We start from the raw sequence: 14,004 nt of genomic DNA, 5'->3' as shown, positions 1-14,004 counted from the left end.
GAAATTCCCTCTACTGTAATAGGAATGTGTAGAAATACAGTGAAATATGCGACCAGGTTTTATAACCGAGTGGCGCAGTGGTCTAAGGCACTGCATCGCAGTGCTAGCTGTGCCACTAGAGATCCTGGTTCGAATCCAGGCTCTGCTGTAGCCGGCCGCAACCGGGAGACCAATGGGGTGGCGCACAATTGGCCCAGCGTCGTCCAGGGTAGGGGAGGGAATGGCTGGCAGGGAGGTAGCTCAGTTGGTAGAGCATGGTGTTTGCAACGCCAGGGTTGTGGGTTCGATTCCCACGGGGGGCCAGTATGAAAAAAAATTAACGAATAATGTATGCACTAACTGTAAGTCGCTCTGGATAAGAGCGTCTGCTAAATGACTAAAAATGTAAATAACTGAAATGATCAACTATTGTCTCATTTAGGTATTATCATTGATGAACATTGTACAAAGAGGATTGTATTGATCCATCATTCCTCCTTGAGGACAAAGCCTGAGTGTCCTACAGTTTGTGAAGGTTCAGGAAGAATTGCTCATATGTCATCTACATGTGGACCTCTGTAGCTCAGCTGGTAGAGCACAGCGCTTGTAACGCCAAGGTAGTGGGTTCGATCCCCGGGACCACCCATACACAAAAATGTATGCACGCATGACTGTAAGTCGCTTTGGATAAAAGCGTCTGCTAAATGGCATATTATTATTATTTATTTTATTATTTACATGGATTAAGCCAGTCCTGTTGAGGCTGTATGGACACACACCAGTACCATCTATTTAAATAGCAGGCTCGGACACACACTAGTGTCCTGTGGTTTATTTGTTTGAATGAACCTGCTGAGGACCTACGAGGACCCATATGCATCTGTCCTAGTGCCGGTTTTATCCTCTGAGAGGGTCCTTTGGATCAGCAGACATACTGGAGATGGGCCTCTACCAATCAACCTAAAGGTGGGGGCGGAGGGAGGGAGTCATGCATGTCAATAGGCAGCCCCCCCCATCCCTTTGCCGAGGTCCTGGTGCCTCCAATCTAACACTGGCTCATAGTGACTCAGCTTTTACTGCCTGTCTGTAACCATCCTCTGTCCCTGCTGCTACTGAAGATCATCCCTTAACGCCTGATGGAGGCCTGCCTTCCTCTCCTTGATTCAGTTCCCCCTTGTTACCTTCATCTGGTCTATACTAGAGGCTCAGTCAGTGTGACTTCTGAGGTCAGAATGTGTATAAACGTCATGCTTAATAGATGTGCATTATGTACATGCATGTAATGCTTTCTATTGATTTACTGCTCCGGGCTAATTACATTTGCAATTGTCTTGCGTTCACTCTCTTTTGTGTGGCGCAGAACACTGTGTGTGTGTGTGTGTGTGTGTGTGTGTGTGTGTGTGTTAGGGGGAGGGCATATGGAGTGGGCAGCAGTGGAGACTCATTACACACACACACACACACACACCCTCACTCCCCCCACCCCTCCTCCTCTACAGTAATCTGGTGCTTGAAGCACAGCTGTCCTTTGAGCAATGTACACACACAAACACACACACAAACACACACACACCCAGCAGTAGCAGTAGGTGTTTGTTGTAATTACTGCAACACTGTCTTTGTTGGATAATCCTCAGGATCCATTGTGGGACACACGTGCCTGAGCCTTGATTAAGGCCTACAGACCCCCACCTCCTCTCATCCTCTCCTCCCCTCCTCCTCACCTCCTCTCATCCCCTCCTCCCCACCTCCTCTCATCCTCTCCTCCCCACCTCCTCTCATCCTCTCCTCCTCACCTCCTCTCATCCTCTCCTCCCCTCCTCCCCACCTCCTCTCATCCTCTCCTCCCCACCTCCTCTCATCCTCTCCTCCCCTCCTCCCCACCTCCTCTCATCCTCTCCTCCCCTCCTCCCCACCTCCCCTCATCCTCTTCCACTCCTTCCAAAGGCTGTTGCCACCCCTCTTTGCAAAGGGGTGTTCTTTCATCATCCTGAAACACACACACACACACACACCCTCACACACACAGACACAGACACACACCCACAAAAACACACACCCTCACACACACAGACACAGACACACACCCACAAAAACACACACCCTCACACACACAGACACAGACACACACCCTCAAAAACACACACCCTCACACAGCAGTAGAGTCCTGTGCCACAATAGAACGGTGAAAGGAGAATAATTAGCCCATTGACCGTAAGCTCAGCTCCGGCACGTGGCAGGAAGAGTGGCGCTACAATGGAGGCCAACTTTTATACGACTCTTTTTAAGCAAACACTTCTGTCTGTCCAACTCGTTCCTCAAAGAACACAACTCAACCCTTTGTGACCAGAGTCAGACATTTGGGTAAATGAATGAATTGGTTCCTTTATTGGTTGGTGAATTAACAAATTGGTTATTGGGCAGAGGAGTTAGCCAATGATGCAACAAGAGAGGTGGTATCTACTTGATCAAGTATGTGTTTAAAATTAGACCGGTAAAAAACCTACGTGGGAATTGACGCACACCCACACAGACCTAATAATCATCTGGTCTGATATCAATAGGTTTCCACTTCTCTGCTCTCCAGACCCCACAGTAATGATCTGCAGGTTAAATAAATGCTCTCTGCACTCCGGACCCCACAGTAATGATCTGCAGAGAGCATTTAATGGAAAATCCAAATATTCAGCTTCAATTTAAAAAGACATGTATTCAGCTTCAATTTAAAAAGGAATGTATTCAGCTTCAATTTAAAAAAGGGATGTATTCAGCTTCAATTTAAAAAGGAATGTATTGTGATTAATGTAAGTCTGTCTCGATACAAACACTGTCACGCACACACACTCACCCATTCACACACTCACCCATTCACACACACTCACCCATTCACACACACTCACCCATTCACACACACTCATCCATGCACACACAGGCACTTATGTACTGTATTCCCAGGTCTAATTAAACTGCTCAGTAGACTCTAGCTACAAGTCCCTGAAGGGTTGAGCAGTTTTCACACTGTCCACAGCACTATGTGATTAGAGGGGTGTGTGTGTGTGTGATTATAAGGGGTACAGTTTAGATGGAGCTAATAACTAATCTATAGGACGATCAGGACACCAGCATTCACCCAAGGAATCTACACTGATTAACATTATAATGATGATGTTTCTGACCCTTCCATCTGTTAAGATTCACCAGGCTAGAATATGCACTGGGTCCTGGTGGCTATGAGATTGATGAGAGAGGGTTATCAAGGGAAAGGAGGTGGGAGATGTAGTTATGAAGAGGGGCTGTAATATCCTGTTGTTTCAACTGAGGTGAAGGGAAGTGAATGTTGTGGTTTGTCAAGTAAGCAGTTGGTGGGTGGTCTAAATCTGGGAGTACATTTATATTTTATCATTTAATCTTATCCAGAGTGACTTACATGCGCAATTAGGGTTAAGTGCCTTGCTCAAGGGCACATCAACAGATTTTTCACCTAGTCGGCTCAGTGATTCAAACCAGCTACCTTTCGGTTACTGGCCCAACGCTCTTAGCCTCCTGCCAAATAGGAGCGAGTGTAGAGAGAGGGAGGGGTTCTGTTGACGAGGAGGTTTTTGGGGATTGTTCTCAGGTCACACGCGCGCACACACACACTCCACGCCTGACGACCACGTGACAGTGATGTCACCTGTCAGCTCGCGGCCGCCGTAGCAGACTGAGGTAGTTACACTAACTAGCACACACACACATACACAACACACACACCATGCCAAAACCTTGTCCCTCATCTCAGTGCCTCCGCTCTGGCAGGAGACAGGTTTTAAGACAACAACAGTAGCAATTAGCCACAGCGCTAGTCACTCAGGCTTCAGTGCAGCAGCGTACAGCGTCTCTTCATTAGGTGTGTTTTTCGCCAGGCGGAGCTGAACGGACGGACTAATGGATGAGTTTAGATCTAATAGGCCACAGGGGGTTAGCACCTGACTGAACTGCTCGCATCACTGTCCTGCTCGCTACGGTACACACACGTGCAGGGACACACACGCGCGCACACACAGTCACAGATTAGGGATAGGCAGGACTGGGAGACGAGGTGAGGACATCATTTGATAATAAGGGTCATCTGAACCGTCCCAGCAGAAAACATCAGAGACAGAGATTACTTATTGAGTTCATCCAGGGACCTCATTAATACGGAAACGTTCCAGAAATATGAGAGAGAGAGAGAGAGCGAGAGAGAGCGAGAGAGAGAGAGAGAGAGAGAGAGAGAGAGAGAGAGAGAGAGAGAGAGAGAGAGAGAGAGAGAGAGAGAGAGAGAGAGAGAGAGAGAGAACACACATCTGGTCCAACCAAATCATCACAAAATAAAAAAATATCACCTACTGGAAAGACACCATAATATTGTTGTTGTGGTTGCTGTTAATGGTAATCCCATTTCCACTACTACTATTATATCATTGCTGTTGGTCCCACCATTTTTGTAATATGTATACTTTGACAATGTAAGTAATTTAACTTGCCATGTCAATAAAGTCTATTGAATTGAATTGAGAGAGAGAGAGAGAGGCCGATGAAGAGAGAGAGAGAGAAAGGCAGAGAGAGAGAGATTACTCAAGCAAGATACTTTGATTTTGGGGACCTGCCAAGTGGAAAAACAAAAAAACATAAACATCACAAAGATATGGCTGACTTATTCAGAACGTAATCAAACTGTACCACCCATGTCCAACTAAATTAGTTTGAAGTGTTTTTGGGAACAAAAAGGGATTCCCAAGTCTGCCTCTAGAATGGATGGCTCCCCAATCTCCAAGGGGTTTTCATACTGTAGTTGTGTATCCACTTCTTCTAATCAAAAGGTGCTAAAACTTTTCCTCTACTGTCTGTCCATCCAACTCCACAGCATCCTTATCTTTAGTTTACACCTCTGATCCAATCCCTATAACTCACAGGTCAATAACTACACTGTATAGACTACCGCATGCTTTAAACCAGGGCCTAATCAACACATAATAAACAGCCTCCTTTTCTCTCCTCCAGTAATTATGTTGTGACGAGAGGACCACAGTCATCACTCAGACGGATCGACCGTAAATCCAGCCACCGTTGATCCGCGCTTTCCAAATGAGATCATCTTTCCCCCCCCCGCCGCCACCAAACAAAACAAACAAACAAACAAACACACACACACACAGCCAGCCGCTCTGTTGCCGTGGTGAAATACGGAGTTCAGAGGATGATGATGATGGTAATTATTGGTGATTTCCGCAGTGGATTGAAGGATGGTGGTGTGTTTCATTAGGTTGGGGGGGACGTTATGGCCTAACCAGGTGGAATGGATGGCTGTGTGTGTGTTTGTGTGTGTGGCAGGATGGATAGCCTGTCCTCAGACATCTGCCTGGTTGTATTTCAGCCCTTGATTAACATTCACTACTGTAGATTATTTATGGTGAGCTATCTGGCAAATACAATGATCAGCAACAACTCCTACATATGTAGGATCTTAATTTGAGCCACTTTGTTACAGCAGAAAAAATAATCCTGCAGCAACAGGAAATCTGAATTATTTTGTGGATTATAATTCATGGACATTTTTGTAGGGGTTTGATACAGTTTTCGTAAGGGAAAATCAAGTCAGAAATTTCTACGTGGAAATTACAAACTTCAGAAGCCTTTTTAAACCTCAAATATACTACATGTTTAAAATGTCCTGCATTACAGGAACGTTCTCTTGCAACAGGGTGATCAAATTAAGATCCTACATCTGTACTAACAGTACTAAAGTGTAGTGACGATACATTTCAGAATATGTTGTTAAGACAATGTAATTCATATGTTATTTATTGGTTCTTTGGGTTTGAAAATATTTAGACGGTAGACTGTCTGTATCATCAGGTGCCTGTTTACAGTTTAGAGTAGAAATACAAGTAGAAATACATTTAAATTCAAATCAATTTCAATTAAGATATTGCCCCCAACGTTGTGGGGTCAAATAGAGTATTTTGGTGTGACAAGATGGAGACCTCAGAGCAGTGCCCTTTCTCAGAGCAGTGCCCTTTCTCAGAGCAGTGCCCTTTTCTCTCTTTCTCTTCCATCCGTCACAGATTGTTTGGACGCAGCTCCATGGCCTCTGTTTGATTTACAGAGAAGGAAAGAGTGAAAGAGATAGAGAGAGAGAGGGAGGTAGGGAGGCCAAGAGAGAGAGAGCAGAGAGAGAGAGAGCAGAGAGAGAGAGAGAGGGTAGGGAGGGAGGCCAAGAGTGAGAGAGCAGAGAGAGAGAGAGAGGGGTAGGGAGGGAGGCCAAGAGTGAGAGAGCAGAGAGAGAGATAGAGAGAGAGAGAGAGGGGTAGGGAGGGAGGCCAAGAGTGAGAGAGAGCAGAGAGAGGTAGGTAGGGAGGCCGAGAGAGAGAGAGAGAGCAGAGAGAAAGAGGAGGTAGGGACGGAGGCCGAGAGAGAGAGAAAGAGAGAGAGCAGAGAGAGAGGGAGGTAGGGAGGGAGGCCGAGAGAGAGAGAGAGAGAGAGAGAGAGCAGAGAGAGAGAGCAAGGGAGTGAGAGAGATAATAAAAAAGAGAGAGAAAGAGAGGGAGGAGAATTAAAGTTGTCTATCTCTGTCCGGAATCAGGGTCTATACTCCTCTCCTCTCTTTTCCTCCACGTTCCCTCGCTCCCTCCCTCCCTCCCTCCCTCCTCCTCCTCCCTCCCTCCCTCCCTCCCTCCCTCCCCCCTCCCTCGCTCCCTCCCTCCCTCCCTCCCTCGCTCTCTCTCTTCCTTTAATTAGTGTGTAGGTGCTGGGAGGTGGAGGTGGTTGGTGCTGATGACTTGATTAAGGCAGCAGTGTTCTGTTCCAATCTCTAGCCCTGTGATGAATGGGACTCCAGCTTATTAACTGACTAATTCTGATCAATAGATTGCTGAGGCTGAACATTGCAAGGGCAGAGAAGAGCTGCTGCCCGGTCAGAGAGGGAGGGAGAGATCAGAGACACACTGATGATGATTAGCACCACTAAGCAACCTCTCTCTGTAGAAGAAAGAGACTATCTCTAGAAAAGAACAACTATATCCAGGACTCTCTCTCTCTCTCTCTCTCTCTCTCTCTCTCTCTCTCTCTCTCTCTCTCTCTCTCTCTCTCTCTCTCTCTCTCTCTTTCGCTCTCTTCTCTTCTCTTTCTCTCTCTCTCTCTCTCTCTCTCCCTCCCTCCCCCCAGCCCCCAGGGACGTCAGCTATGAGAGGCCTCATCAATGAAGCTAATCATGATACACCTCAGAGTATAGAGGTGGTCTGAGGCACATAGAGGAGCTCATCTCAAATGGCAATGGCAACCTCAGCATGTAGACCATGGCTGAAATAAACACCAAAATGTGCTTATTCTAGCCAAGAAAAGTCACATGCTGTCATCATATTGCTGTATTGATCAGTTATGTTGTATGAGTTATGTTATGGAGCTATGGTGATGGAAGTCTTTAAGGGGTTTTGGTTGTGTGAGGTGGCACTCTCCCCCTCCCCTCTCCACCCAACCCCTCTCCTCCATCCCATCTCCTCTCTCCCCACCCCCTCTCCCCCTCCCCCTCCCCCTCCCCTCTCCACCCAACCCCTCTCCTCCATCCCCCTCCCCTCTCCACCCAACCCCTCTCCTCCATCCCCCCTCCCTCTCCAACCAACCCCTCTCCTCCACCCCCATCTCCCTCTCCCCCTCCCCCTCCCCTCTCCACCCCAACCCCTCTCCCCTCCCCCTCCCCTCTTCACCCAACCCCTCTCCCCCTCCCGTCCCCTCTTCACCCAACCCCTCTCCCCCTCCCCCTCCCCTCTCCACCCAACCCCTCTCCCCCCTCCCCCTCCCCTCTCCACCCAACCCCTCTCCTCCTCTCCCCTAGTGGCTCTATGTCTGGTTTGACATGTTCCTTAATGAACAGCGCCATGTAATGGACACCTTTAGCCCTCTGCAGCTAGGCTAGCTAGGCTAGTAGCATAGCATAATATAGCGTAGCGCTGTGTATTGACCTCAGTTTCCCCCTCGGTCGCAGGTGGTGTGTGTGTTGTGAGTGAGAGAGAGAGTGTTAGCAGGGCTAGGGCGCGGAGCAGGTCTTCTGGGAAGGGCCCTTTAGAGTGATGTTCTGCACCATTAAGCTGACTTTCTTTGCTGTGAGGGAGAGGCAGAGAGAGGCAGAGACACAGAGACACAGAGAGATGGAGAGAGACAGAGAGACAGAGAGAAAGAGACAGAGGCAGAGAGACCGAGAGGAGAGAGGTAGAGAGGCAGGCTCCATTACATAGAGATTGATCTGGCAGTACTAGTAGAGTGGAGTGGAGTGGAGAGGAGAGGAGAGGAGAGGAGAGGGAAGGAGAGGAGGAGGAGAGGAGAGGGAGGAGGGGAGGAGAGGAGAGGAGAGGAGAGGAGAGAGGAGGGAGAGGAGAGGAGAGGAGAGGAGAGGAGAGGAGAGGAGAGGAGAGGAGAGGGAGAGGAGAGGAGAGGAGAGAGAGAGAGGAGAGGAGAGGAGAGGAGAGGAGAGGAGAGGAGAGGAGAGGGAGAGGAGGAGAGGAGAGGAGAGGAGAGGAGAGGAGAGGAGAGAGAGGGAGAGGAGAGGAGGAGAGGAGAGGAGAGGAGAGAGGAGAGGAGAGGAGAGGAGAGGAGAGGAGAGGAGAGGAGAGGGAGAGGAGAGGAGAGGAGAGGAGAGGAGAGGAGGGAGAGGAGAGAGGAGAGGAGAGGAGAGGGGAGAGGAGAGGAGAGGAGAGGAGAGGAGAGGAGAGGAGAGGAGAGGAGAGGAGAGGAGAGAGGAGAGAGAGAGGAGAGGAGAGGAGAGGAGAGGAGAGGAGAGGAGAGGAGAGGCGAGAGAGGAGAGAGGAGAGGAGAGGAGAGGAGAGGAGAGGAGAGGAGAGGAGAGAGGAGAGGAGAGGAGAGAGAGGGAGAGGAGAGGAGAGGAGAGGAGAGGAGAGGAGAGGAGAGGAGAGGAGAGGAGAGGAGAGAGGGAGGAGAGGGAGAGGGAGAGGAGAGGGAGAGAGAGGAGAGGAGAGGAGAGGGAGAGGAGAGGAGAGGAGAGGAGAGGAGAGGAGAGGAGAGAGGAGAGGAGAGAGAGGAGAGGGAGGAGAGGAGAGGAGAGGAGAGGAGAGAGGAGAGGAGAGGAGAGAGAGGAGAGGAGAGGAGAGGAGAGGAGAGGAGAGGAGAGGAGAGGAGAGGCGAGAGGAGAGGAGAGGAGAGGAGAGGAGAGGAGAGGAGAGGAGAGGAGAGGAGAGGAGAGGAGAGAGAGGAGAGGAGAGGAGAGGAGAGGAGAGGGAGAGGAGAGGAGAGGAGAGGAGAGGAGAGGAGAGGAGAGGGAGGAGAGGAGAGGAGAGGAGAGGAGAGAGAGAGAGAGGAGAGGAGAGGAGAGAGGGAGAGGAGAGGAGAGGAGAGGGAGAGGAGAGGAGAGGAGAGGAAGGGAGAGGAGATTTAGATACTGTACAGGTCAGTCTTATTCACCAGCATATTATCAAATCAAAATCAAAGTTTATTTGTCACGTTTACAGGTTACAGCAGGTGTAAACGATGCAGCAAAAGGTTTACTGACAGCTCCCTCAACAGTGCAGGTCAAAGAGTTAGTCAATATTCAAAGTCGATCAAAAATCACAAGGAAGAAGAAGAAAGTACACTAACGGTCAAAGGTTTTAGAACAACTACTCATTCCAGGGTTTTTCTTTATTTTGACTATTTTCTACATTGTAGAATAATAGTGAAGACATCAAAACTATGAAATAACACATATGGAATCATGTAGTAACCAAAAAAGTGTTAAACAAATCAAAATGTATTTTATATTTGTGATTCTTCAAATAGCCACCCTTTGCCTTGATGACAGTTCTGCACACTCTACTTTAGTTTATTTAGTAAATCATCCGTTCACCCACACCGCGTCTCACAAAGACACAACGGTTGGAACCAAAAGTCTCCAATTTGGACACCAGACCAAAGGACAAATTTCCACCGGTCTAATGTCCATTGCTCGTGTTTCTTGGCCCAAGCAGGTCTCTTCTTCTTATTGTTGTCCTTTATTAGTGGTTTATTTGCAGCAATTCGACCATGAAGGCCTGATTCACACAGTCTCCTCTGAACAATTGATGTTGAGATGTGTCTGTTACTTGAACTCTGTGAAGCATTTATTTGTGCTGCAATTTCTGAGGCTGGTAACTCTAATGAACTTGGTAACTCTAAATAACTCTGGGTTCTTCCAATCCTGTGGCGGTCCTCATGAGAGCCAGTATCATCATAGCGCTTGATGGTTTTTGCGACTGCACTTTCAAAGTTCTTGAAATGTTCTGTATTGACTGACCTTCATGTCTTATAGTAATGATAGACTGTCATTTCTCTTTGCTTATTTGAGTTATTCTTGCCATAATATGGACTTGGTCTTTTACCAAATAGGTCTATCTTCTGTATACAACACAACTGATTGGCTCAAACGCATGAAAAAGGAAAGAAATTCCACAAATTAACTTTTAAGAATCTCAAATATAAAATATATTTTGATTTGTTTAACACTTTTTTGGTTACTTCATGATTCTATATGTGTTATTTCATAGTTTTGATGTATTCACTATTATTCTACAATGTAGAAAATAGTACAAATAAACAAAAACACTTGAATGAGTAGGTGTTCTAAAACCTTTGACTGGTAGTGTATATAATTTGTAGTAATAAACTGATATCATATAAGGTATGATATATAGTATGATATATATTATGATATACAGTATGATATACAGTATGATATATAGTATGATATATTTTATGATATATAGTATGATATATAGTATGATATATATATATATATATATATATATATATATATATATATATATATATATATGTATGATATATATATATATATATATATATATATATATATATATATATACAGTGGGGAGAATAAGGATTTGATACACTGCCGATTTTGCAGGTTTTCCTACTTACAAAGCATGTAGAGGTCTGTCATTTTTTATCATAGGTACACTTCAACTGTGAGAGATGGAATCTAAAACAAAAATCCAGAAAATCACATTGTATGATTTTTAAGTAATTAATTTGCATTTTATTGTATGATATAAGTATTTATATATATATATATATATATATATATATATATATATATATATATATATATATAGTATGATGTATATTATGATATATAGTATGATATATAGTATGATATATATTATGGTATACAGTATGATATACAGTACGATATATAGTACAATATATAGTTCTATACATAGTATGATAAATATATAATGATATACAGTATGAAATATACAGTATCAAATCAAATCAAATTGTATTTGTCACATGCGCCTTAGTAGACTTGCCGTGAAATGCTTACTTTACAAGCCCTTAACCAACAATGCAGTTCAAGAAATAGAGTAAAGAAAATATTAACTAAATAAACTAAAGTAAAATTACACACGAGGCCATCACAGTGACGTGTTGATACAAAGGTAACAATGTACAAGATAGGTTGTCGAGGTACTAGATCATGCATAGATAATAAACAAAGGAGTAAACAGCAGCAACAATACTGCAAAATATTTGACACTGTTCAAGAAGTCTTGTGGCTTGGGGCAGAGGCTGGTTGAGAAGTGCTCCTTTGGACTCCAGACTTCACAGCTGGTAGTCACTTGTTGCAGCAGAGAGACGTTGATGTTCAGGGTGTATGATGCTTCTCTGATGGTGCCGCTGCAGGACCTTTGAGATTCGAGGACCATGCCAAACTTCGTCTCCCGGCGGGAATATCGTCATGCCTTCACTATCAGCTTGGATAGAGTTTGGACACATTGCCTATTGGCTATGCCGATAAATAAAGGAACTCGAACCGATCACATCTCGCCTACGCACTCGCCTGGCCTTTCGTGGTCCACGATCTTAATCTATACCACGCTGAGGAAGAGGCCAGCTGTCTGAATATTAGAATCTTCGACCTCCTCTCTACTATCGTTGTCGGGTGATCAGGCTCGCCGTTAAACGTCATGGCGTTGAATACGCAGTCGCGAACAAGGAGTACAGACGGACTACATGCATCGCCCTCGTTGGCAGATCAGCGCAGATGGGGATGTCGGTCAGGGAAGTTCGCGAGTTCAGTTGTAGCAGGGAGGTAAAGAGGATGGAAAGTTGTAAATATGGTGTTGAACGCCGAGGCCAAATACGAATAGCATTCACATAGGTGTTCTTTGTCCAGTGGGTGCAGGAGTGTGATTTGAGATTGCTTCATCTTGATCTGTTGCATGCAGCCACAGCGCTTCTGTGGCTTAACACAGCCCACATCAAAACCATTATCCCAGAAACCCCAGACCCACTCCAATTCGCATACCGCCACAACAGATCCAAAGATGAAGCAATCTCAAATCACACTCCACTGCCCTTTCCCACCTGGACAAAAGGAACACCTATGTGAGAATGCTGTTCATTGACTACAGCTCAGCGTTCAACACCATAGTGCCTACAAAGCTCATCACTAACCTAAGGACCCTGGGACTAAACACCTCCTCTGCAACTGGATCCTGGACTTCCTGACGGGTCATCGCCAGGTGAAAGGGTAGGCAACAACACATCTGCCACTGGATCCTCAACACGGCCCTCAGGGGTGCATGCTTAGTCCTGTCCTGTACTCCTTGTTCACCCACGACTGCATGGCCAAGCACGACTCAACACCATCAATACGCTTGCTGACGACACAACAGTGGTAGGCCTGACTGTAATCGACAACGATGAGAGACAGCCTATAGAAGGAGGTCAGAGACCTGGCCGTGTGGTGCCAGGACAACAACCTCTCCTCAACGTGAGCAAGACAAAGGAGCTGATCGTGGATCGGCAGAAAAAGGTAGGTCAACACTCCCACATTCACATCGAATAATAAATGGAGGCTCGAGAGCGTTCCTTGGTTGTCAACATAACCAATAAACTATCATGGTCCAAACACATCAAAACAGTCGTGAAGAGGGCATGACAACACCTATTCCCCCTCAGGAGACTGAAAAGATTTAGCATGGGTCCTCAGATCCTCAAAAGGTTCTACAGCAGCACCATCAAGAGCATCAGCCACCCTAGTCATAGACTGATCTCTCTGCTACCACACGGCAGGCGGTACCAGAGCAACAAGTCTAGGTCCAAAAGACTTCTCAATAGCCTCTACCCCCAAGCCATAAGACTGCTGAACAGTTAATCAAATGGCCACACGGACTATTTGCATTGACCCCCCCCCCCCTTGTTTTTACACTGCTGCTACTCACTGTTTATTATCTATGCATAGTCACTTTACCCCAACCTACATGTACAAATTACCTCGACTAACCTGTGCCCCCGCACATTGACTCGGTACCGGTACCCCCTGTATATAGCCTCACTATTGTTAGCCTCATTATTATTTAATTTTTTACTTTAGTTTATTTAGTTAATATTTTCTTTACTCTATTTCTTGAACTGCATTGTTGGTTAAGGGCTTGTAAAGTAAGCATTTCACGGCAAGTCTACTAAGGCGCATGTGACAAATACAATTTGATTTGATTTGATACTGTATATTTCATACTGTATATCATTATATATTTATCATACTATGTATAGAATTATATATTGTACTATATATCAAAGAACTGTATATCATACTGTATACCATAATATATATCATACTATATATCATACTATATATCATAATATACATCATACTATATATATATATATATATATATATATATATATATATATATATATATATAAATACTTATATCATGCAATAAAATGCAAATTAATTACTTAAAATTCATAATTTTCCTGACTTGCTTGATCCACTTAAAAACTTAATAGGTAATCACAACAATAATAATGTAACTTAGAGAAAAAGGGAAACAAGAGGTTAGTAAAGAAAAAAACCAAAAACAAATAACAAAAAGAATTAATGTTAAGAAACTTCTAATAATGCCACCCCCTGTAACAAAGAATATTAAGACATATGAAATATAAGAACAAAGCGCCTTACAATGCTGTTGGCATAATATGAAAGGAAAAGAGGCGCAAGCAAAAAAAGGAAGA

The sequence above is a fragment of the Coregonus clupeaformis genome, chromosome 7 (assembly GCF_020615455.1).
Source record: "Coregonus clupeaformis isolate EN_2021a chromosome 7, ASM2061545v1, whole genome shotgun sequence".
NCBI lineage: Eukaryota > Metazoa > Chordata > Actinopteri > Salmoniformes > Salmonidae > Coregonus > Coregonus clupeaformis.
Note: the sequence above shows the minus strand (reverse complement) of the source record.